General features: G+C 39.9%; 1 long non-coding RNA gene across 5 annotated transcripts in view; it reads right to left on the bottom strand.

Annotated features, from left to right (window-relative positions):
* Nucleotides 1-25,215, bottom strand: part of LOC104695361 — a 161,997-nt gene that overhangs the window by 31,015 nt on the left and 105,767 nt on the right. For 4 of the 5 annotated variants that reach the window (XR_002047700.3, XR_002047702.3, XR_002047708.3 and 1 more), the window contains 5 exons: nt 24,321-24,442; nt 20,018-20,069; nt 18,936-19,177; nt 16,783-17,004; nt 11,448-11,590 (listed from right to left, as the gene is read on the bottom strand). This is a non-coding gene — a long non-coding RNA (uncharacterized LOC104695361). Of the gene's footprint in view, nt 1-5,197; nt 5,316-11,447; nt 11,591-16,782; nt 17,005-18,935; nt 19,178-20,017; nt 20,070-24,320; nt 24,443-25,215 lie in introns of all 5 variants that reach the window. The other variant, XR_005602529.1, reaches the window with a different exon arrangement.

The raw sequence follows: 25,215 nt of genomic DNA, 5'->3' as shown, positions 1-25,215 counted from the left end.
ATGAGAGCAATCTGGATGAAATTTCTCAAGAGCAGCTTTTCCTGCAATATTTTAAACCAATCTGAATTGAGAAAAGCAGGGACAAAATAAAAAGATAAACACAGAAATCAGACAGAGTAAAACCTGGAAGGGGAATGTGGAAAGCAGAATGGGAGCTAGGAAATACACATTTGTGGAAGGACTAAGGAACCAAATGGGGAAACTGAGAGAAACATTTGGAAAAAAATCTGAGGAGCAGAAGGCTGACAGAGGAGGCAAAATCTGTGAGGGGGAGAAGTGAAGGGGGGTAACACAAGCACAGAAAGGAACCAAAAAAATACCATTGAAAGAGGCAGAGGAAGGACAAAGGGCAGAGAGACAATAATCAACTGCATGGAACAAAAATAGCAGGGCAGAGAGATGGTGAGGAAGGTAAATTGGAAATGGAGATCCAAAAGGAAGGCAAAAATTTTACAGAGTGAAAGCTCAACCTATAAAGCTTCATGAAGTTTGCAGGAAATTAGTTTTGAGGAAAGTCCAGGCAGTGCAAGGATGGAAGCATATTCATTTCTTTGCCTTCTCAATCTGCCTTCAGGTTAACAGAGCCTCTGTTTATAGCAAACCCAAAAAATAAACATCCGGCCTATTGGAACTGGTAAGGGGGACATGGTACAACTACTGCCTTCTCCCTGTGAACAATGCAATCTGCTCCTTTCGTGCCCTGCTTTCAGAACAGGAGGAACAAACAGGCAAAACATAATTTACAGTCTTGGTTTATCTGTATCCACAGCCCGTCTGCTGATTCGAACACAGCAGAATGTGTGTGTGTGCATTCAGAGAGATGGCTGTCATTAGACCAACGAAGTTAACCAATGTATAAAAGGCAGGATCAGATCAGTAATAAAGTTTACACTTCATTATGGATGTCAAAATCCTTGCTGAATTTTTTTTCCCCACACGTATCTAGCTTATTAAATTTCACAAGCAAAACCTGAGTGAGCATTCAGGAATCAGTTACTTGGAAGCCTTCAGGATTAAAATCTAAAACCAGATATTTCCTTAATAAATTTACAGAATTAGAACTGGACATATTAACATACATCTCTGTTTTCATGACTGTAAAATGATTGGATTCTTGTCTCATCAAATTTACATTGTAGAATCTGAATATAGTATGATTAGACATTATTTTAACAACTACATTACAATACAATTTAAAATAAAATGGCCCTTTATATCGCACTAATATCAGTGTTTTAAATAACAAAGGGGACTTTTTTTAAATAAAGGAAAGGATTAGCATTTAGTTTCAATCAGTATAAGCAATGCTGTACCAGTTGGTGTCTCAAAGATTCAGAATTTTATTAATATTCCAGAGATGCATTTGTGTTGCCTCTGGGTACACTGAAAAGCCACTTAAACTGCACTTAAAGCAGCACTACAGGATCAAATTGATGTGCATCAACCATTTACAATAAAACTTGATTATTATAAAGGCATACATATTTGCATAATTACATGTTTGATTTTTTGATAATGCAGAATACACTACAAAATGTTGCTTCATGTAGAAAGGCACCGTCAAAAAGCACCATCTGCTGTAGTGTTTAATGCACTGCAATGTTTGAAAAATTCTGAAGGTAGATTGGTGCAAATCAAAGGAGAAAGCAAAGGAGTTTTGCTAGAACAAGGGGCTCAGGGATGGAGGAGGGGACACAGTACACTGTGGACCTTTTGTTAGGCTGTCATCTGTTCCTCTCTATTTTTAAATAAAATTTTCAGGGGACAAAGGTAAAAGACAACAGTTGCACATCCCACAGTGTACAGAACATAGGATTCAGAACTTGAGAGCATTTGACAAACACATTTTTGATGTTTTCATTGAAAAAAAAAGATCAGTATCTAATATATGCAATGAAGAAATTACAATGGAAAAGAAAGCAAACTTAACAAGAATGAATCTTTTTAAAGGAATCTCTATTAAGCATCACAATGGCTTAAAAGAAATAGAACTTGAAAGTAAGAATATCTCCATATTTGCTCAATTCACAAGAAGCAGCCACCTGATCTTCAGTAATACCTGACCATGTCTGAGCAACCCCAATGGAAGCCCAATGGGTTCAGGAAGTCTCATGCTAAGATTGCAGAAGTAAATGTGTATCTTTGATTACAAGAAAAAGCAAGCACTTCTAGACTCGGCACTGTTAGCCCTGAGTTCTTGTATCCTAAAAATATACATCATTTTGATTAGCACTACATGTTTATCATTTTAATACCTGAGGCATCTCTTCAAAGTGGATTTTGAGACAAGACATTAATCAAATGTTGTTGTAACCGTTTGTAATATTCTGCCATCCTGAGGAGTTTTATGCATGCATCCAGAATACACACACACACAGAAAAGGGTCATCTGTGGCTTTTTCCAAGTCTGTTGCTACCTCTGAGCTATGCTGTGAACATTTTTGGACATTATGCTGAGTAGTAAAGCACAGTGCAGAGCCAAGACACGGAGGATCTGGCAGGGAAGTCAATAGGCATGTACTAGCCTGTTGCTTCCCAGTAGGAGTTCATTCCTTCACAAATTGGCCTTCGGTAAGCTGTGTGATTCATTGCTCAGGGACTGGATTACAAGCTGGAAACCAGCTGACAAAACTTGGGCAACTCATTTCACTTCTCCATGCTATCTATATTCCTTCCTCCTGTTTTTCACATCACATTAGTTGAAAATTATAAAACTCTTCAGGGCAAGGACTTTTTCATAATACAAGTTTCCAGCATGTTGGGTATTAAACAAGCTTTTATCTCTGTGGGCACCTCAAGGTATACCAGGATACAAACAACAGTTGGATTATATGCTGTGTGTGGGATAAATACCAAGTCAATTTAAAAGCATCTTTAACAACACAATCTGACTATAAAGTCCAGCAGTCTAGACCAGCATCTGGCTCCAAGATGTATTCTACAGTGCATGACACAAAAGAGCTTCCAAAACAGATGAAATTTTGTCCAGGCACCTGAAGGAAAAATGTGGTTGTGTATGTGTGAATGCAAATATCTCAAAACTTTCTGTGCCCAAGCCACAACAGCTTGCATGTAGATACATTGAAACCAAAGGGATAGCCATAGAACTGGAAGCCCTAAAGCTGTGTTGCTGGCCTGTTAGGTTATGCTACATCTGGAGTATAATAAATTTACATTCCCACCAAGAAAATAGCCACTGCTATATAGTTATGAGACATATTTTGTTTCACATTATGAGGAAGAATGTGCTTGAGTCCTCTGTTATGCATCCAGGTTTCTTACCCTGACTTACCAGGTACAATTATAGAGCGGCATTGGAGATGCCGAACACCCGCACTGTCATTGACTTAGATCAGCACTGTGAAATCCAATGCTTCTGAAAAATCAACTCTTTTGTGTATCTTGCAGAAGACACACAATTTTTTTTTTAAATAACCAACATATTGTTGTGTGTACACAGTTCATGAAAACTCAGAAACATTTATCTGTTGATATTTTCCCCATACCAGTCATTTACTGGCTTGAACTGGACTGCACTATGATGCAGTGCCATTCCCTCTGCCTGCACTTGAAGCAGAAACTGAATTGTTTCCTGCTCATCAGGTACCCATACTGAAAAGATAATGTTGTATTTATAGCATAATATTGAAAATAGCCCCAAATTATAATAAAGCCTCAAAGACGTCTGTATTTCTTTCCCGCTGAAGTCTCTATGTGCATTTGGTCATAGAACTCTAAAAGGAAACAAAACCAGCCAGGCAGACGCAAATCTTTAGAAACAATGAGTTTCCCTTTTGTGCCTTAATATTCTGCTCTTGGTGAGCTTCTCTAACAAAGTCTGCACTAATCGTTGCTGGAATCAGCACAGCAGCGGCTGCTAAGCAAAGCCTTTTTCTCCACCCTCTCTGCACTAGGCAGACAGGGTTTTTCATTACATATATCATTTTCAACTTGCTGCAGTGATTCCACAAAGACAGGAGGATTTAGAAAGCTAATGAATGGGGGTGGGGAGCAGACTACAGTTGGAGCTTCACTGCTAATGTTTAAGGCTAGATACTATGAGTGGCTTCACACACGAGGCACTGCCACCGATTTTATTTTCATTGCATGGCACTGACAGACTTTGACAGCCAAATCATTCATCTCAAGTTAATAAATCCAAGTTGGGGAGGGGGAATTTTTGTTTGAACATTTATTGCTACAGGATTTAGGGCAAGGCTCGTTGGTCATTGCCTTGCCCTGGTTGTTATTGTGCTGCAATGACAGCAAAATTATTTATCTTTTAGTTGCTAATTAAGAACAGAAGTGAAGAATAGGTTTGGTCTGAATATACCATAATATCTAGAGACCATTTACTACATCATAATGAGATGCAATAGATGCTGTAACTCAGTATCTCTACAAGTCTCTTGCTGCTTTATTATGAGGAAAAAATTCATCTTGTAAGTTAATCAACACAAAGTTAACAGTTTATAAATAAGATTAACCTGAATGAGAAAAACAACATTCCCCTCCCTCTCCCCGGGTGAAAAGATGCACCTCTTTCCTAGTTCCCTTCCAGCAGAGAACACTGTTTCACCAATATCAGTACCCTTGCTACTGTTCAGCAGCTTGATCTGTCTAACCCACCTTTTGCAGACATGTCATCAATATTGCCTGCCACTTGGGAGAACAGACTATACTGATTACAAAATACTGGTTCTATAAATCTGATGATTTTAATGATAAAACAGGATATTTTAGGCTTTCTTGTCCCTGAAGAACCAAGAACAATTGCAGATTGATTGTAAACCAATTAAGGACCTTAGAGCTATAAGTTGTGAATATCATTTCTTTCTCCTAAGGGAAGAAAACAAAATAAACAAAAAAAATCATTTTCTGGTTCTTACCTCTCTGCATAATAATTTACGATGTGGGTGAAGCTGTTAATTCAGATCTGAGTGTTGAATTATGACTTCAAATTTCTCAAGGCATAGTTATAACCAGATCCCACTCAGCTACCTCTTTCAATGACCAATATTCACTGACGTGTCAGGCAGAGAGGGAAGAAAGTGGTGAACATCATAGAATACAGACATATGGCCAAGCACAAGCAGCTTTGCTCTTTGGGGGATGATGTTCTCTGAAACCCTTCACAGAAATTAATAAACACTAGTTGTAGTCAGTGGCCCCACTTCAGCACCAATTCCCTCCTTACATGCAGAATGTTGGAGAGTTGAGGAGCCTCAGGGTATGGTACAACCTTTGAGAAGATGTTCTCCAGACTGACCACAGCAATCTTCTCCCAAGGTGGCAGGTCAAGACTGTCCTAAGAGCTGAATGGAAACTACATGAATTAGTTAATACCCTTTATTTTATGTTTAAGGCTATTCCCTGCAACTATATCCTGCTGCCAATGCTCAGTTAATAGGCTCCTGTAGTGAATAACATCATGTGCTCTGTCAATTATTAATAATGAGACAAGCGTTTTCACATCAGAATGCCAACTTGTAATGTGATAAGCCTGTATTGTACAAGGGTATCAAAGCTCAGTCTCATAACATCACTAGTTTACTAAGTGAACTTTGAACAAGATTTATTCCCCAGTCCATTCAGTCCTAATTTTCATGAATTTTGAAAATAGAAAATCTCTTTTCCTTGGCAACATTTTTAGATTATGGTTTGTATTTTAGGTGCTTGATTTACTGCTACATTGCATTTATTCTAACACATCACTGATCCCCTGTCTCCTACATCAGATTTAGTTACTTTTTTATTGTATAATTTCTAGGCGACAGTGGCTATCCAGGACAGAAACAGCTGATGGATCTAATTTGATTTTGCCCTTATACCAGCAGAAGTTCACTTACTAGTTCACTTACTCAGAATTCATTGATCACTCAAAGGTCTTCTGGGATTGTGAAATCTCATTCTCGGTGTCTTTTCCAATTGTCAAAGCACAGACTCAATACCACATCTGACATCCTTGCAGCCTGCCTAGTTCTGCATAACACAGCAGTCAACCATGGGGTTATAGTCAATGATGAGACTCTCAGAAAGGATGACAAGGCTAAATCTTACTGACTTCAAACATGCCAAAAAGGTAGATCTTTCTGAAAGGTGGGTTTGCTGATGATAAGCAAGGGGCAGCTCAGTGACAGCCATATCTTTAGCAAGGAAAAGGAAGAACTGGAAAAGGATGATTAGAGACAGAAAAGTCAGACAGTAAAGGAAGAAGAAAATGCAGAAGGAGTTTTACACAAAGATCCATAGGTCTAAAAGCAAAGAAATTGCACTACTTAGTATAGGAAGATGATTGAATTCCTTTATCTGTGTCTTACTGTTCCCAGCTAAAACACGAGATGGTGTCCTCTGCACAGCCCGTTCAGTGCAGCGGCGAGACAGCAAGCCTTGTGGAGGTACTGTCAGAACAATAATCACTTTGAAAGTGGTTGTAAAGATCTTCTAGTCACTAAGTTCACACAAAGAGGCAAGATGAGGTTAATGAAACTTCAACAACTGTTTACGTTCAGTAAGGTTACTTCGTCTTGAGTTTTTGAGAGCAGATAAGGTGGAAAAAAGAAAGACATTGGGAAGGTGGATGACATTTAAGAGCAGCAGTAGTAAAGTCCTCCATTACAAGAATAAAGACAACTATTTCATCAACAGCAAACACATTTATCTTCATCTGAGAGAAACAACTGATAGTTCCTGTTACCTGAGGGAATTCTAAACCTTGAGCTAATCCGTGCACCTACTGCACAATTTCGCATCAATATTTAGGTTACCAGTTTTGGAACAAATGCATTACCAAATATGAGTTTCTTTCATAGAAACAAACATTGTAATCAAAACAGACACTCTTTAATCACAGATTGTTTTCTGAACACATTTGCAAGTCTCATTTCAAACTGTTTGAGCACCTGAGCTTTCATTTTTCCTCTCTGGAAAGTATTCACTATCCTAAATGCAGCCAGCTATGGTGGATAACTCTGCTCTGATAGGCATTGTTCATTTTCTCCCTTTTTCACTCATCCTTTGGAGGACATGAAAATATTTTTCTCCCTGTGTGCGTAAAACCCTTCCACAATAATCAGCTGCTCCATCTTCCTGTCATTATCTTGTTTGTATTCAAATAGGCACTAATGTTGCTGTGCCCCATCAAAAGACTTGGGCAATAGTTCCAAAAATGCAAAAGTCACAGGGGAAAATGAGGGGGAATTACATTCCCAGTAACATGATATTTAAAATCCCTTGGTTGGCTTGCAGACTATGATACTTGCATTTAGAACTACTGGTTCATTTCAAACGGAATTTTAGTCAAACAGAATGAAAGCATAACTTCTGAGGCACGAGTTGAAGACTTGGAACAGAGGGGGAATGAGCCCGTACTTAACACCGCCACTCAGAGCTGTGATCACTCTCTATTTTGCTACAAACACACTGTGCAGCCCTAGTCAAGTTGCTTAGGGGCTTTTTGTGGCTTAATCCCCCATCTTTGAGATAACTATGACTTAGTCTCCCTATCTCATAGGCACACAGTGAGGATGAATGCATTAAGAAAGAATTAATATATCACAGTATAGTGATAGGAGTTCAATACCCTGCATACAGAGTAATTTATCTTTTTGTCTCCTGGATCTAGTACAGTTTCTAGGTGTGCACAACAGTAAAAGCCCAATCTATTAATATATAAAGAAACCAAAAAATCTTCATCCCTAGATTCCTGTATATGAAACCATGAACAGAAACACAAACCTGTAGTATAGAGGGGAAATGCCAGAGTAGAAAAGAACAGAATTTTTTCCTTAATTACAGTGGGCTTGAGGATAGGAACCACAAGCTAGACATAAATAAAGAAATCTGTTTGTTCCAACAGAATAAACAAAAAAGACAACAAAACAAAACAACTGTACAACAAATTCATATATAAAGTAGATATATAAGTATTTAGACACATTTGAAAAAAGACACTCCTTAATCCTATCTCGTGTAAGGAATACACTATAATTTACTAGCATATGAATTATATACTGTTCCCAGGGTGAAACCTCTGTATTTCTTGCTCCAAACTACTCTGCCTATAAAACAGCTTTATTAGAGTTTAGCAGTGTTAAAGAAAAAAGTGAAAGTAATGTCTATAGCTCCCATTAAAAAGCAGATCATACATTTTACAGTGATAATAGCATAATATACTATAAAAAATGAGTTTTCACCAAATATTCAAAATTACAGATTTATTCAAATTCCCAGAAAAAAATCAAACTTGTGAATTGTGCAGATTATATAGCCAATAAAATATTTATTGTTGCACAATGTATATTGTTAACTGTGTTGACTACTTTCCACCAAGGTGCCAGAGAAATGAAAAATTAACCAGTGCAGAATATAAAATAGGGGAGGGTTGAGTCCTAGAGCTAGTTCATGAGCATACAAAACAGATTGTATTCAGAGCTGTAATATAGAAGTTCTTCAGCAAAGAAGACACCAGAGCTGAATACCTGACAGCAGAACAAAACAGAGAACAGCATTAAAGCCTTGTAGTTGAAGTGCTGCATGCAAATGCAGGAAGAGCTGAATTAGTAATGTTGAAGGTCTAGCTAATGTAGACAGTGGCTGTGTCAATGAATGTTTTAATGACATCTTACTAGTTTTAAGGACTGAGTGCATACATGCAGCCTGATGGAATTCTGGAAGTACAGTGAACACGTGGTTGAAAAATGTCTTTGGGTTCACAAAAACGAGTGAATATTTGAATATCCTCCTTCTCTGCAACTTCATAAACTGACCTATGAAAATCACACATGTGGTTTGAGGTGCATATTCTTGTTTTCAGCATTAACCATAATTGCTACCAATGAACTTCCTATTGTCTACCATTTATTCTTTTGCAAAATTACATGAGTATTCATTTCAGTTTCAGCTACAGGGCAGCAAATGTTGATCACCCTGTGAAAGGAAAAATTGAATAAAACCCAAAAATTTTTAAATATCCTCTAGATATTTTGAACCTTAATGCTGTGACTTCAAATGTACCTTTTCGTCCTCTTGATTTTGAGATGACTTGCAGAACTTCCTAACTGAGGACAAGGATAAGAAGTAGGCTGGCAGACAGAGCAGGACTCAGGTTGTTGCTCCAGCCGTGCTGCACAGAAGGGCATTTCTGACCTGACCGTTCACAAATTACAGTGGGTAAAAAACCAAATACACCAATACTCTGGGGTGAAGACTTTCATCCTTGCCCTTGGCCTCTCTATTTCAGCTTTTCCTCTTCCAGCCTTTAGCACAGACCACACCAAGTGTGGCAGTGCAACTGCACACTCAGAGCGAGCATGTGCCAGCCTGAAGTGCTGAAAAAACAGTGTTTGAGCACAACCCTGTTCTATAGCCGTGGCCCAGATGGACCCACACTCCTGCCCATCCTCTTCCATGGGAGCAGATTTCTCAAGCTGGGAGAGCTTGAGCAGGTACCTCATAGGGTTCAAAATTTAAAGACAACTGTCTTTCTCCTCTCACCCTAACTGGTCACACTGCTTGATATTAAATTATATTAAATGGAATACATTTGACAATGAAAAACTTTGCTGAATGTTTCAGAACTGGCTATCCTAAAGAAACTGGTCCCTAGGCTACACTAGTTCATGTTAAAAGAAAAATTATACAACAGCATTTCAGGAAGCCCTTGGAGACATATGCTGGCTTTCTCAGGCCGGGCACACAGCAGCCACAGGTCCTGCTTTTTGAAGAGCAGGACAATACAGATGGAATTAATCGAAAAATTCAGGGTAGATGTTCTCTTAGGATCTTACAGTTCCTGTATTTTTAATTGCTTGTTCTGTCAGCACTTAACACCTGCACATTTTTGAAATCTTTTTTGATTTACACTGAAGCAGCTGGATTATGCCATCAGACAGCATGAACTCAGTGCAAACACTGCTATTGTCTGCATGTTCCGGGTGTGCAAGGCAGGAGAGGGGAGCATGTGTACACTTGGAGGAGATAAACCCTATTCCAGCATCCTTCTGCTTAGACAGACTACAGCTTGGAGTCCCACCATGTACCTACACATCTGAGCCAGATCCAAAAATCTGGATGTCTAAAACTAGGTTCCTAAATCAATGCTTGAGATGCCTGAAAATCAACCTCTTGCAAAACTTAAAAAAGAAGCTTTTCTGAGTCCAGTCAAAGCTTCAGTATTTCTGAATGCACTTTGGTACGTAAGTCCAGGTTCCTATTTTAAGAAATCTTGGACTAGAACCAGACCCACCTTGCTATTTAAATGCACTATAGAGCAGAAAAAAGCTGAACAGGTCTGGACACCTGCACAAATGGGCAGGCAGCAGCCAGGCAGAGCAGTCATTCCACCCCGCTGACTTACTGCTGGGGAAGGAACCTCACCGCTGAGGATAAAGACAGGCAAGGCACAGAAAATTTGCAGCTTTTTACACACACAAAGCAAAAGGATTAAAAACAGCATATAGAACAAAGATTTACAATAGATCAGCCACACAACTCTGCAGAAGGAACAAAGGTTTCATGAAAGAATAAATGAAGAAAAAAAAAAGGTTTCCTGAGACTATAGGCAGCCCTAGAGACTTTTAAGTATTAGTCAGACCAAAGGCTACCAGATGATTCCAGAGCCCTGACTGCTCACTGGGGAGCTCAGGCCTTTCCAATGGGGCAAGGTAGGTCAGCTGGAGACTAAAGGGTACAGAGCTCCCCAGAGAAAGACTTTTTTGTTATGTTTGGGTTTAAGCATGTTTCCTTCATAAGACATGGTCTAAGGCTCCATTATTTAGGTTTTCAACTTAGAGATTTTCTTACAGGGAAAATAGTGACACTTTTTCTTTCTTTTGACTACCTCCCTCACTTGAAGAGTTTTGCAAAAACCTGATGTCTCGCTAACAGTGGCTAGCTCATGTTAGCAAACAACACTCTGCAAGTTCTGTCTTTAACAAAATAACTTGGGCCATTCAGCCAGAAGAGCTTTCATTCCCATCCTCCATAAATTCTTTCTTTTGCTCCACTCATTTCCCAAAGTAAAGGAAAACTAACAGCTAAATTATTTTCTTTTTTCACCTTTCCTCTAAATTCTTTATAGCTTAGATTTTGCAATCTGAAGATCAAAGCTTATTCCCCAGTTCAATACAAAAGGAGAGTAATGCAGAGCTCTTGTACAGTAGATATATACAATAGACAATATACAATAAATGCCTTTATCATGCCTTCCTTACCTCTAGCACAGTCCTTTCCCAGCCCCAAGAAGTTCTAAGCATGCATCACCTGCTCATCCCCATGGCATGCCTGGAGCCATGGGAGTTGCGCTGCTCACAGTAAAAAGTGCTTTGGGCACATTATGTAAGTTTACTTGTCTGTGTTTTTCAGTCTCTCATGAAGTGATAACAGACAAAAGTTCCCCAAATAATAAATAACCAAAACAACATTTGAAGTGAAATTCTCATACTTACTTAGGCGTGCTTGTTTAAAGCAACAGGAGTAGTTACGTGGGCAGTGCATGAACTCAAGAATTGGATGTGATATTCAACCAGAAACACGGTTCACTTTTTGACTATCAATTCTCCAGGGAGCACTAGCTGGAGATGACAGAGGTCTGTGAAAAAGAGAAGTTCATTATTTTAAATCCTAAGAAATTTTTAAATCCTAAGAAAAAATACTTAGGAATATGTAAGGAAATGCAAAGCCAGAAGGTAAGGCCGCCTTTCATTAGGAAAAGGCCCACCACTGCAAAAACATCCCTTATCTTCATGGGAATGCAGCCATGAAGCACTCCTATGACTCCCAGTGAGGTTCAGACCTCTGTGTTGGAGGCACTACTACCAGAAACAACAGTTTAATACCTGTGTTTTACTCAGTTTGGAAAAAAACATTATTTTCTTCATTGCCCCATTTTTTTCTTTAAAGTGATATAAACCTTCACAGATCAGTGAGAAATTTAGTTAAAATATTATATAAGGTGCTCATTTTTGGAAAAGCAAGCATCTGGCTTCATGGAAGACCTGACTGAGAAACAATGAAAGCACATGCCTGCCAGACTTGCACACAGCTTTCTTTAAAGATCTAAATAAGAATCTACTTTAAATTACTGTCAAATATTTCAGAATTGCTTGTTCTAAAACAATTCTTTTTAATTTTATTAAACAGTAACAAGAACAATAACCTGAATAATTCTTACCCTTTTAAGTTTATCTCATTAGATGGCAATAATATACTCTTAAGAACCTCAGCTGCTGGCTTTACAAACTCTGGTTTTTTAGTCAATCCCAGGATCTCCATTCAGGATACCGTAGTCTTCATTAATTTACTTTAATTTCATTTCATATGAAGACAACATTACTCTTAGGACAGATTATTTGTGGTGAATTGCAACATGATTGCTGTATTTAAGGTCTTGTTGAGATAGAAAAGTTTTTCATAGTGATATGTGTTAACATATATATTTCACTCATTTTTTCTAGAACGGGATGGTGAGACACATATATACAAATATATACACACATACATATATACATACATATATATGTATAAATTTATATACTTCCATATTAAAAAAACTATTAAAGTAAGAACTTCATTAAGGGCAATGATTCATTTACACCTTTAGAGTCTAACAAAAATTCCACCAGGGTGTCCCATCCATGCCCAGGACAGGGCACAAAATAAAAACAAGGGATGATCAATTTAACAAAACTGAAGAATGACTTAATGGGAGGTAGATGATTCTCATTTTTTTCTGAATAATATGTTGCTTCTCTTTTAATACCTCTGACTCAAAAGAGGTATCTAGTTAAACACAGAAGAGAAAAAAAATGGCACTCTTGTCAGATGCAGCTAAGGTTTAGACACAAAATACTGAATCTGATACAAGTAGATGATAATACTCTAACAGGATAAATTACTACAATGAGTTCTTTTCCTGTAATTTAGAGAAGCTCTGTTGCTCCTTGCTAAATTTTCCATGGAACATATATATGAGTATACAAATGCATATGCTAACACCATCTGAAGTGAGCAGCTTCAACCCCTTTCCCTACAGCCTCCTCCACACCAACTGACACAAGTCCCCTCTCACTGCAACGTATCCTTGTGCCTTCCCTTTTCCCAAGAGCACTTGTCACTTCCCAGCCACATTGTGGAAGTGGAGGCTCAGCACATGGGTCCAAGGACAGCTTCCCGATGTAGGGGCAGCCCAGTTTGGGGTGGGTGCTGCCAGCCACACCACGGTGCCAGGCTACACCATCCAGGGCCAGCAGCACTCATGCAGTTGCTTGTTTTTTCTGCCACTCATTGGCAACATACAGAAAAGTTTCAGACAGGATGACCTGATATCTGCAGCTGCTTGTCAATACTCAAATAAAAATGTAGAGGATGTGAATAAATAAACCCATATGTGCTCAGTGCAGATCCTGATCACACACGTGCACACCCTGTGATGGCAGATGGAAAGGAAACAGCGTTTACCTGTGGTTCTAAGACCAAGTACTGCCATTGCCTAGCACAGTTCAATGTAACTGCTCTGAGACACAAGACAGATGGGATAGAAAGATGTGAAGTGCTACAAATAAAATCTAAAACTGAACTTTTAAATATTCATTCTGAACTATAAAGAGAGCTGTGGCTTTTGTGTGCTACAGATGGCTTGGAAATGCAGTGCAAACAAAGGACCAATTTTTGAATACTCGTAGCTGCTCTACTATAATAGCTGGAGGCCCAAAACTCCAGGGGTTTGAGATGATTCAACTAGATCCTCTTACCTGCCAAATTTCATCAAAGCAACATTGCTTTTACCATCTTATAAGGGATGAAAGAAATATGAATAGTGTGGGGTTTTTTAATGAAACATGGACTGCTTAAGCTTGAACAAAAAATTACAATATGAATGGAATGTGCAAGGTAAAGGGAAAGCCATCGTTTTATTATACATACTTAAAGCATCTTATAAGATGAAATCTGTACTTTTTATAGATTGAAAGATTAAATAGAAATATTTTGGTAGATTTAGATAAATGAAGGAAATAAAACCAAAAATAAGCATAATAAAAATCCCTGCCAGTCATAATCAATGAGAAACTGCTGACTGATTGCCAACTATGGCCTTATGTTTCAATCTAGGAAAGACACGTGTTTCTTTGTAAGGTAGTGGGGCACGACCTCATCAATCAGAGATTATTCTCTGCATAATAGTTTATGGAAAGAAACCACTAATGCCAACTCCTTATCTGCCTTCCAGACAGAGGCCAGCTGATATGAATACAACTGGAAGGGGACTAAACTCAAGTAGTGCTGCTACTAAGACCATACACTGCTGTATTTACATGGCAGTAAATATTTTCTGATGCTATTAGCTACTAGCAAAGATTATACTTTGGCTCTAGAGAGGGGATACCCTCACACCTTTTACATGTATTTGAGCTTCTATAGAATGGAACTGGACAACAAAAGAAAGATGGAGTGTCTGTGAGGGAGCAGGGATCACCCAAAAGGGAGAGAGGACCCCTGTACAGCCAACAGTCCTCCAAACATAGAAGCCACAGAGACAAATGTACAGCACTGAATCACAGCTAGAAGCCAGGTTTATGGGTAATTATGAGGTGCCACTGCCAGCTGAAGGGAGAGAAAGTGGAGGAATAAGAGGAAAAGGCATGAAGGTCTTGATAGCAAATGTAACCATCCTGTAATGACAGTGAGAGCCAAGAGACAGTTGCAGTCTGATATCAAGTGATGGGTGAAAGACGACAAGTGGGTTATGTTATCTGTGAAATCAAGGGAATTAGCCAGGAGGGATGTGCAGAGGGAGGCAGCCTGGATAGCATGAGCTGTTGGGGAAGGGATGGTTGAACTACTGCTGCATTTGTCAAGGTTAGAGAAAAGGATTCTGTGAAAAATCAAGCTAAGATGATGGGAGTTGTGTTACAAGTTTTAATGGCTTCCAGAAAAGACAGGAAAAGGGGCAACTTATGGCAGGGAACCAGACTGCTGGTTTGGGGAACATCCCAGGTAACAGGTGTGAACTGAAGGGAAAACCTGCAACCTCACTGCAGAGACACAGGATCCTTTATGGCTGGCAGGAAGAGAGGAAGGGGGACTTGGCAAAGCTTGAGGAAGCAGGCAAGAAGACCAAGGCCTCCCTTTCAACCGTGTTTGTCTGGTGCTGGATCTGCACCCACCAGAGTGCAAGCAGAGATTGCAGTCTGACGGTGTGGCTTGGCCTCTGTTCACAGCTAAGACAAAAAAGTGGCAGATGGACTGAGGGGAAAGGGCAGGATCCTCTTGCAGAAAATACAGCTTTTCCAATGGCCTTGCTGTCCTTTTGAGAGTAACTGCTCTCCAGGACAGAGTGTCCCAACAGGACACTTAAATGCCTTCAGCACATTACAGTACTCAGAGATAAAACTGAACAACTTTTCATGAAATCTGCCTCAAATAAAAACATCTTTATTGCCCTGGGCTAATGTGTAAGTTAGCGAGGGATTATAGTTCAGCTTCTATAGCCATTTTATGTAATAGGAAAAAAAAAAATCCAAGGGACCTCATCTGTTAGCCCTCTAAAATATACAAAGAAGTGTTAATCTGCACTTCATCATGGTAATAGGCTATCAGCTATTTTCCTAAACCCTCATGCTCACTGGTGTCATTCTAGGCAGAGCCAGTCAACCAACTTAATCATCTTGTGACTTGCTGCAATGTACCCCTTCCTTTTGAACATATATAAATCCTAATTATTTTTTAATCCTTTACTAAAACACTGGCAAAATGACTGCTCCCCTTGCAGCATACAGATGTGGAAATTTATAGGCACAGGAGCTGCAGTACTCCAGGGCCTCCTTCCCTGGGGGCTGTGTGTCGCTGGCAGGGTTTGGCAGAGGGCACCGCTGCCTCTCCAGCGGCAATCCTCTCCTGGTTTCTCCCGTTCCTCTTCTGAAGGGACAGTAAGCACTATAGTGAGGTTATATTTGCAGGTTGTAAGGCCACAGTGATGGGTGTACATAATCCTAACCCCAAGGTGAATTTGCTTATCTACACGCATATGCATTTGAATGCTTACCCAAATTGCCTGCCCCTTCCAGGATTTGGTTTCCTCTCAGACACCCTGATCTGCACCTTCCATCGAGTGCCTTCTTCTGGGCTGTCTCTGCCCTTCTCATCTGATGGAAATAGGGTTCCCTTGTGTCTCACTCCTTCTAGCGTACTCTCACCTGCAGCCTAAATGTGGATACCCAGGCTTGCCTGTGCTGTGCATTACTAAGAGAAAATACTCCAAAATCAGAAGACTAGCTTTAAAATTATAAGTTGATTTCAGTGATCACAAATACAGTTCAGATTGCAGTTTTGGCTCTGTTCACCTCTGCTGCAGAAAGGGGAAGTCTAGCTCTTCATAAAACACCAAGTGTTCAGTGAGACCCAGAGCGGAGGAGGAGTTATTTTTGTTGGTCTTTTGCCTTCTCTAAAGTCTATAATATAACAATTCATGCATACACATCACAAGAGGCAGCAGGGCTGTCACCACCAGTTTGTTACCTAATGCCTCATGTTTGTGGTGGCAAAGATCTGTCCCCCACCAGCTCCTGCAGAGTGGCAGGCTGGGACCAGGGATCCCACAAGGACAGGTGGTGTCCCATGCCTCCGTGTCTTCATCTGGAGACAGAGGTGGAACCTGCACCATGCGCTGCTCTCGCTTCAAAACACTGCTCTTAGCATCTTTTAGTAAAGTGGGAACTGGCACACAGAGCACAAGCAGCAGATACACACACAGTGGGTGGGTTCATACCACATTCACAGACCAACCTGTGTTCCTGAAGCAAAGCACGGTCCAGTTCCTACTGTTGTCCTAATGTGGTTGACTGAGCAGGACCTGTGCTTATAAAGAGTTCTTGGGCTCTCTCAAAATCGTATCATTATATGAAGTGTAAACTCAGGCATTATCATTCCTTTACACTCCCAGCCAGAAGATGAGACCACCGGCATCTCACCGTTCCACCAGCTCTACTCCAAATGAAGTTTCCATTCCTGTCACGAAAATAAATAAACCAGAGGAAACTCGTGCTGCCTACTTTAATGTCCCAATTCCCCAGCCTATAAAAGACTATCTACATTGCAGTACATTTCTGTCCAAGATTTAACAGTGAAATCTCCCCCAGGAATCACTTGTTATTGGGGAAAGAAGCACTGAAAAATCAGGCCCCTTACTGCAGCTGTTTATAGAACAGATCACCAGTTCTGGGAGATCAATGGGATAAACATGGCCCAAACTGTTCCCTGTATCATCATAGTAAACTTACAAGGATGCTCTTATAAAATGTAGTTTAATTGGAGTAGCTTACTTTTTAATTTGCAATTTTAAATGTGAGCATGTTATAACTTGTAGATGAACATTTCTATAAAGATAATTACATATGGCAAGACAGAAAAACTTTTTAAAACATTTTCTCTTGAATGTGTGCCTGAATTCATTTACAACTGTTGCTGCTTTAAACACTTCAGGCAGAATAAGTGGATGGCACTAAACAGCTTAGCTGCAATTATTATGGAATGTCTGAGGTATAATTTCCCCTGCGGTTTTGTTCGGCGTGCAAAATTCATAATTCTGATTTGTGGCAGGTACTTATTACCCATCGCAGGTGGAGATATGCAAATATTATTCTAGTAGGGGTGAACAGTCTTTATTTCAGTATTCAGCTATTAACGAGATTTGTGAGTCTGGTACTCTGGGGCCATTTAATTAATTAGATGGTACAGATAAAATATAAATTGTTTTGTAGGCTCCACAATTCCAGTTCTAGAAGATGTAAAATATGGCTAAATGAACTTAGTATGGATTGATTTATTGTTTCATGTATGGCAAAGGGGAAAGGAAAATTTTGCCTGTTACTTTTGCCTATATAATCCTGTACAGCATCCTTGCATTGTCAAGCACTGTGAGAAAGGGATGTTATTTATTTGTCATTATTATTTAGAAAGTCTATCAGTTATCCTCTTTATAAAAAATTGCTGGCATGCATCAAGCAATCTTAAAAATAGGCATGTTCTTTTATGGAAGCCAAAATGTGCATGTTTCAGAATAAGCACGTATTTCCAAGATATTTAGATTTGGTAAGACAATATTGTCTCAAGGTCTGAGACTTCTATTTTAAATAAATCATTTCCATGGGACAGATAAGCTCAACTTGCTAGGGGGGAATGCAGAGGAAAGCTACAACAGTGTGTTAGCATCTAGAATTTCAAAGAATTCTATTAATTGATTAATTCATATATTTCTTTTCCTAAATTATGATCTCTCTACTCCTCCAGAAGATTTCTGGAAAATTTTGAATACAGAAATTGAGGTTAAAAAAACCTCAACATGCTTTTATTCCCCAAAGTGATAGTTATAATGGCTGCAATAAAAGAAACAGCATTTACCAGGAGTTACAGCAAAGTACATGGCGAGACATTCACCCTCCCCTCATATGGAGGAAATAAAATGCACAAGGCATGAGACCGGAAATTGTTAGCAAACTGTCGGCAGGCATTGACCATTATATTAGTTTTAAATTGCAGGAAAATACTGCACTACACAATTACAGCACTATAAACATTGAATGAAAACCAGTTAGTTTTACTGAAGTAGGAGTATAAACAGCAGTCACTCTTATTGGTTTATTGAACATATTTTGGGGCCCATTCCAGCTGTCTTTATTAGCTCTAATGCAAATGATTTTGCACTGCTATTTTGCCAAGCTCTGGTAGCTGTACTGCTGCAAACAGAGCCTGCTGCTTTGTGTCTGCTGGAGACTTACTGACAAATATGATAAAAGATACATAAAATGAATAACAATACAGAACTGGCACCATACAAGAGAGGGAAAACTAGCAGGGGGAAATTATACTGTAAGGGTAGGAGCTGGTATGGTTTTGTGCATGTAAATCAAAAGCATACAAGTTTAACATTAGATACATACCAGGAGTTTGTCTGGTCACCTCCCTTCAGGGTGGGCAGAGCTGGTCATGGCCCTGCAGCTGCATCCCCTGGGACCTGCATCCCCAGTCCACCTGGCCAGAAGGCTGGAAGCAGATTCAGGGCTGACAGACCCCACCAAGGGCTGGGGCTGGGCAAGAACAGAAAGAGTCTCATGGAGATGGGAGCAGGCTGGACCAGGACAAGTGTCTGAGAGGGAGGAGAGCTTCTGGCATGGGAGAAGGTCTGCAAAGACATAAGGACTGCATTTTACCCAAAGAAAAGAGCTTCGGACTTTGGAGACATCCTGAACAGCAGAGGTGCAAACTCCTTTGAATAGAACTAGAGAATGACCTGGGAATATGGCTGCAGAAATAAATAAGTGAAAGGTAGAAAGTAGAGCAAATTAAAAGGACAAGGCATTGATTGGGAGCTGAGGAAAAGGGCGAGTCATATTTTGTGGGTGAACAGAATTGATCATGTAAGATATTTACTGTGGCTCAATTTCCAGTAGGAAAAGTCAATTGAGTATGTGGTGAGAAATTCCCCAAAGCAGAGGAGGCTGCAAAACCAGGATGATGTGTGGGGAAAAGAGCTGTGGGCAACTGAGTCTGAAAACAGGATTTCCAGCACAGGAGAGCAGTGAGTGTTTTCATTACAGTGCCAGCACAGCTAACTTCATGGTTTGGCTAAACTGTCAGCTGTGATCTGCACACTGAGAAACTTGGGGAATCTGAGCGCTGGTGCAATGGCAATGCAAAAGGTACGCCTTCATGGTGCACCTGTGGGAACACCTAGGAATATCACAGTATTCAATTCCTAAACAAACCCTGCCAGCAAGCACTAGAGATTGAGTGAATAGCTTGTATGGACAAACCAAGCAGTACTGTGACCAGAACTAGAGAAAATCTCAAGGAGAAAAACATATTTTAGTTAAATACAGAACAATACAAATGACAGTGATATCTACGGAAATGTTTTAATAGAAAAACAATAAATATTTATGATGTTCAGACACAATGAGGCCGAGTTACCTGCAGGCTTTAGATAAAATGCAGCAGAGAGTCAAACTCACTTCAATCTCACCTCTCATAGCAGTTGCAGAACATGGACTGCATCTCCTCCACATAGCAGCAAACTGTTCAGGAAAAAAAATTAAGTCTAGATTTCCACAGAGTAAATACACCAGAATAATATTCTGCATTTCAATACCTTAAATTGGATGAACAATACCCCATGGGTAGAATCCTTAAAAGACCATTCCTGCAGAAGATGAAACCTAGAAAACAGTTTTAATTAAATCTTTCCAATGACTTCATAAAAGCCCAGGAACAGCAGCAGTGCTATATGCAGTACCTCCACAGCAGCTCTGAGCTATACAGTCCAAAATGAAGGAGGAGTTCTAGTATTTCCTTTTTTTTTCCCCTAGGTATGCACACAGAAACACATCATTAGTTCAAAATCAATGCACAAATGAGAGATGTGATCAGAGAATTACATCTGTTCACAGTAGCACAGAGAGCAGTGCCATGGGCCAAGGGCAGTTCCTGAGCCGTTGAGGGGAGCAGTGCAGCATCAGGCTTTTTGATGCCTCTCGACTCAGAGGGAACTGCTGCCTGCTGGTAGGTGATTACCACCAGCATTTTTTCAGAATAATGTAAGTAAGCAATGTTTTAGGTGGCACTATAATATCTATCAGGCATAGTATTTGCAGAGGGATAATGGAGCAAAAATGCCTGTGAAGAACCTCTACTTCATCCAAAGACACTGCTGGGCAGGCATGGCTCCTCTCCTACAGCAAGTGCTCCTCAGCACCAGAAGCCCACCGGCTGTGCCCAAACCTACATGTAGAGAATCACATGGCCAGCTGGGAGGGCTCATAGGCACCTGAGGCCATGTCCCCACATTGGGCAGCAAGGCAGGAGCAGAAGGAGGCTGAGACCCACTGGGTGCCTACGGGGTCAGAGACACACAGCACCTCAGCCACTAGAGTGCCACTGCATCAAGGTGCTCAGGACAAGCAGCGCCACTTGCTTTGATTTCAGCTGAAAACATACCCCCCCAGAACATTAACACAGAATTTCTGCACCCTGTCATACACATGAAACACTGGCAATCATGCAAGGCTAGGTAAGGGCTGACTGGCCGTTTTGAGAGCACTGGAAATCAGCCTAAAGCTCTGTGCTGTATGTATGGATGATGAGCTAAACCAAGAGCAGAGGATGTACTTGAGAAGAAAACAACAAACAACAAAACATTACCTTGGATGAAAAATCCAATAATCAGCCTAAACCAAAACAGTGCCCAGCCCCATCAAATCCCCAGTTTGTTGATGATTCCCTGCCTCCTGTTACAACAGCTATGTTTATTCACATATAGTGCTTTTTAAGCTGTACATCCAGCCAGCACAGCTCAGTGTAGCTCCCCTGCCACCACAGTACAGCAAGACTGCAAACATGACTTCAGCAAGGTAAGATCAATTTACAGACACTAAGAAAGCATTCAAAAATTAATGCAACTAATCTCCTGGTTTCACCTGACAGGAGGTAAATTATTGATCTTTGCAATATGAAAGCACCAAAAAGAACAAACTCAGAACTGCACACTTTCATGTGCACCCTTGCCTCCTCTTGTCAAACTTAAAACAGTCATATCCAAAGGGCTGCAGGGACATTTGAGAAACACATGTTCTTCCTGTACAATTTAATCATGGCACGAGCAAAAGGCAGATGCTTCAAGAAGCCTGTGGTTGTGTAAACAAGAAAGAGCATCACCTGAACCCATGGCACAAGACGATGCTCACAGAAAGACATGCAGGGAGACTGGCAGTTTAGGCTTTTGGAGTCTTTCCTTAATCTTTAATATGCAATTGAGGATGTCCAGCTCTACAGCTAAAGCCTGGTACAGGCACTGATACATCACCCATGCTTCTCACTCAAGGGACAAGCCTGCTTTATTAATCAAACCTCGTTTTTCCCCATTTTCCCCCCTCTCCTGGCAACTCCCTACACTGCAACATAAAGCAGAGCTCCTACAAAGGCACTGCAGAGGCTGACTACAGGAGTGAAAGCCTCCTGCACAGCAGCTTCCCCCTCACGCCTGCCTGCTTTCTTCCACATACCACCACAGAAATGTGGCATGAGAATTTCCATCCCCAATAGGCAATATATAAGAGAAGAACGCAAAATAACCCTACTAATAGTCCCCAATATTTTCCCGACTTCTTCACTGTCTTCATTGTGGAAAAAGGAGCAATTCCTCCAGGACAAGGCATTGTTCCCTGACCCTAAACACACAGCATTACATCAGGCTACAGAAAGTCCCATGATGCAGGTTAATGTCTGTTGGTATTAGCTAAAAAATTATTTTGTTATTCTTATATATCTCTTCCATTCTGTATACCATGTGCACTGATTCATTATATGGATGTAACAGATTGACTGGTCTGAACCCAGGAAAGGTTTTCATTGAAGACACTGAAAGTAAATTTTTCTTTTTTTCATTTTCTCTCTTTTTTAAGCCTGAAAATTCCAGGTTATGCTTAACTTTTTTGTCTAACACAGCACCATGGCTTTCCAATGTATTTCAGTAGGAGTTTTACAGCTTCCACCAGGTACATCGCATTCTTCACAATGCCTTTAACCATAGGAGGAGTGTTCCCAAACGTTGTATCAAAAACAATTTGTATCAAATTTCAGCTGTATTTAGTACGGCATATTCAACTGCATCTCCCAAAAATTATCCTGCTCTCTTCTGGAAAGGTATAAGCTTTTGTCCCTACCCTGTAAGGAGAAACATTATCCTGCATGTTCAGGCTTTGAGAAGAGTTTGAGCACAGGATGATGGAGAACACCAGTGTATTGCTATGACATGATCTTTTTTCAAAATGCACTCAAGAGTGAATTTACCTTCTACCAAAACGTGGCACATCACAGAGCACAGACACAATTTCATGGGCAAACCATACTTTTAAGAACTTGGCTTAATATTTATCCTAAACTTTTTCTGTATTTTCCCTCTCTCTTGTCTCCATCTCAGATGATAAATAATTCCTCTGTCTTTTCCATTGTTTTTATCTCAGAGGTGTTATTGGTATAAGAATAGATCCTTTAGGTCTTTCCAGTTCTACAGATCTGGTATCATTTTCATCAAGTTATTTTTTTCTGCTGTTTTCTGTAGTACTGCTTTCTCCTCCTGCCTTTTCACCTTCCTTTCAAAGACTGGAAACAAGTGAGATGAAACTTAATGGTCCTCTACTTACCCTAGTATTTCTGCTAGCTTTTAACTTGAATATTGATGGTAGTTCACATCTAACCACTACACCATTATTGCCTATTTTGCCTTCAACATGCTCACTTTAACCTGCAAAGATGGTTCTAAAACGAGTTCTGCTCTAAACTTCCTTAGTAATGTCATGTTAGTAAAATTCCTCTTTTAAAAAAAAATCCTCCTTGTTTTAGGAGAATTTATAGCAACATTCTTCATTATTATTCTGTTAGCTCATCTCTTAGCAAAAATTTTGCTGCAGCCCCACTGGAAAAACTAATACATTTTATTTATTTTTTAATTTATATTGTATGTATGTATTTCCAGGAGGAATACATTAGACTACCAATTTTTTTATTCTTCTCTTGTTTTGCAGCATACCAAGTTCTTCCCCTTTAAGCTTACATAAAGTTCTCTTTCTTCTTTAATCTTGATTGTGTTTCTTGATCATATCCCCTATTCTTGGTATTAACACAATCCTTCCCACCTCAATCCTCCTTTACCCTCTGCTTCTTGCTCCTGTAGCAGCATTCACTCCTGTGAACTAGAGAGATGGAAGCAGATGAAAGACTTCTGTTTTCTTCTTTTTCTCTTATTATTTTATCAGAAGCTTATCATTTTCTCTGAAAATTGAGGTGTCACAGAGTACTGTCAAAGGCTATGAGTAGTTTATCACATTTTCCCCTCAATGCATTACAATTCACTTGCATGGTGTCTACTTTTAGCACTTCTTAAATATTATTTTCTATGCCCTTAACAACATCCTGAAATGACAGCAGCATCTTCAGCAGACAATTACCTCAGCACCCAACAGTCTGCACTCTGTGCAACTCTGTATCAGTGATACCCTGTGTTGTACATTTCAGCCATCGGGCACTTCACCACAGAAGCAGCAGAAAGAGTCTCTTGCACCAGATCATTCAAATCACTGCATTCCCACCACTGATGCTGTAAGTGCAGCTTCAGTGCACTGCACTCTGCTGCAAGCACAGGGTGGGAAAATGCACCTCATCCATGTGCCCAGCAGGGATTTGTTGATTGCTGTTTGTAGCAGAAAGCTGTGATTTGTTCAGCACTCAACCACAAATTAGCATGGTCACAGCACAGGCAAACTCTTGCTTACCTAGAGGTGTTGCATCCTTTGTGAAAGGGAAGTGGCTCCACATATGCCATTGTCCTGCTGCCTCCCGAGTACCATTTAGGCAACTACTCATTTTAGCCAAGAGTCTCTGTTGGCAAGAACCACTAAGGAAAGAATTAACAATAAGATCATATGATTATACACAGTGATTAAGAGTTGATATTAAATCTTCAGTAGCATTAGAATCACTGTAGCTTTCACAGTAGCTTCTATAATACACATATACATGCTGGTTACCACAAGACGTTTCTGAACAGTACCTCCATCTAATGCACAAAAGTTTGATATACATTTTCTGCTAGTCTTAGTAAGGTAATTTAACCTGTAAAAGCCAGAACTTGTGTTCTAGGAATTATATGAAAGCAAGTAACCAAATTGTATCTGGAAAATAATTTAGCACTGAAAGATTTCATAACTGTTTTCTAGCATCCATAAGAGATATTAAACAAATAGATTCCCAGGGGAAGGCTCTCCTCATGCTTCCATTAGTTCCAGAGAACTAATGTTCCAGCTCTGAGTTCCAGAGAAATCAGACAAATTAATTTTGGTGTCAGTGCAAAGGGTTTGGCTTCAGAGGCTTTCTACGTGCAGGTTTTGCTCACTGCACCACTAATGAGCAGTAGAAAATTAATAAATGCGTATGTGCAGTTAGGCAAAAGAGTTTCCTTTAGTGCCTTCTGCATGGTAAAATAAAACTCATTGTTTGCTAATCAAGTACTCAAGGTAAATCTTTTGTGGTGGATGGGGTGTTACTGTGAACAGGGAAGAACAGACCTGGCAGCTGCATGTGGGGAGATGGCACATCCTGGCAGGGGCTGGAGTCACTAACTGCAGAGCTCCATCTGATAGAAACCCTAACGGGATGTCTTCAAAACCT

This window comes from Corvus cornix, chromosome 8 (assembly GCF_000738735.6).
Source record: "Corvus cornix cornix isolate S_Up_H32 chromosome 8, ASM73873v5, whole genome shotgun sequence".
Taxonomy (NCBI): domain Eukaryota; kingdom Metazoa; phylum Chordata; class Aves; order Passeriformes; family Corvidae; genus Corvus; species Corvus cornix.
This window is presented reverse-complemented; position numbering and strand designations above follow the sequence as displayed.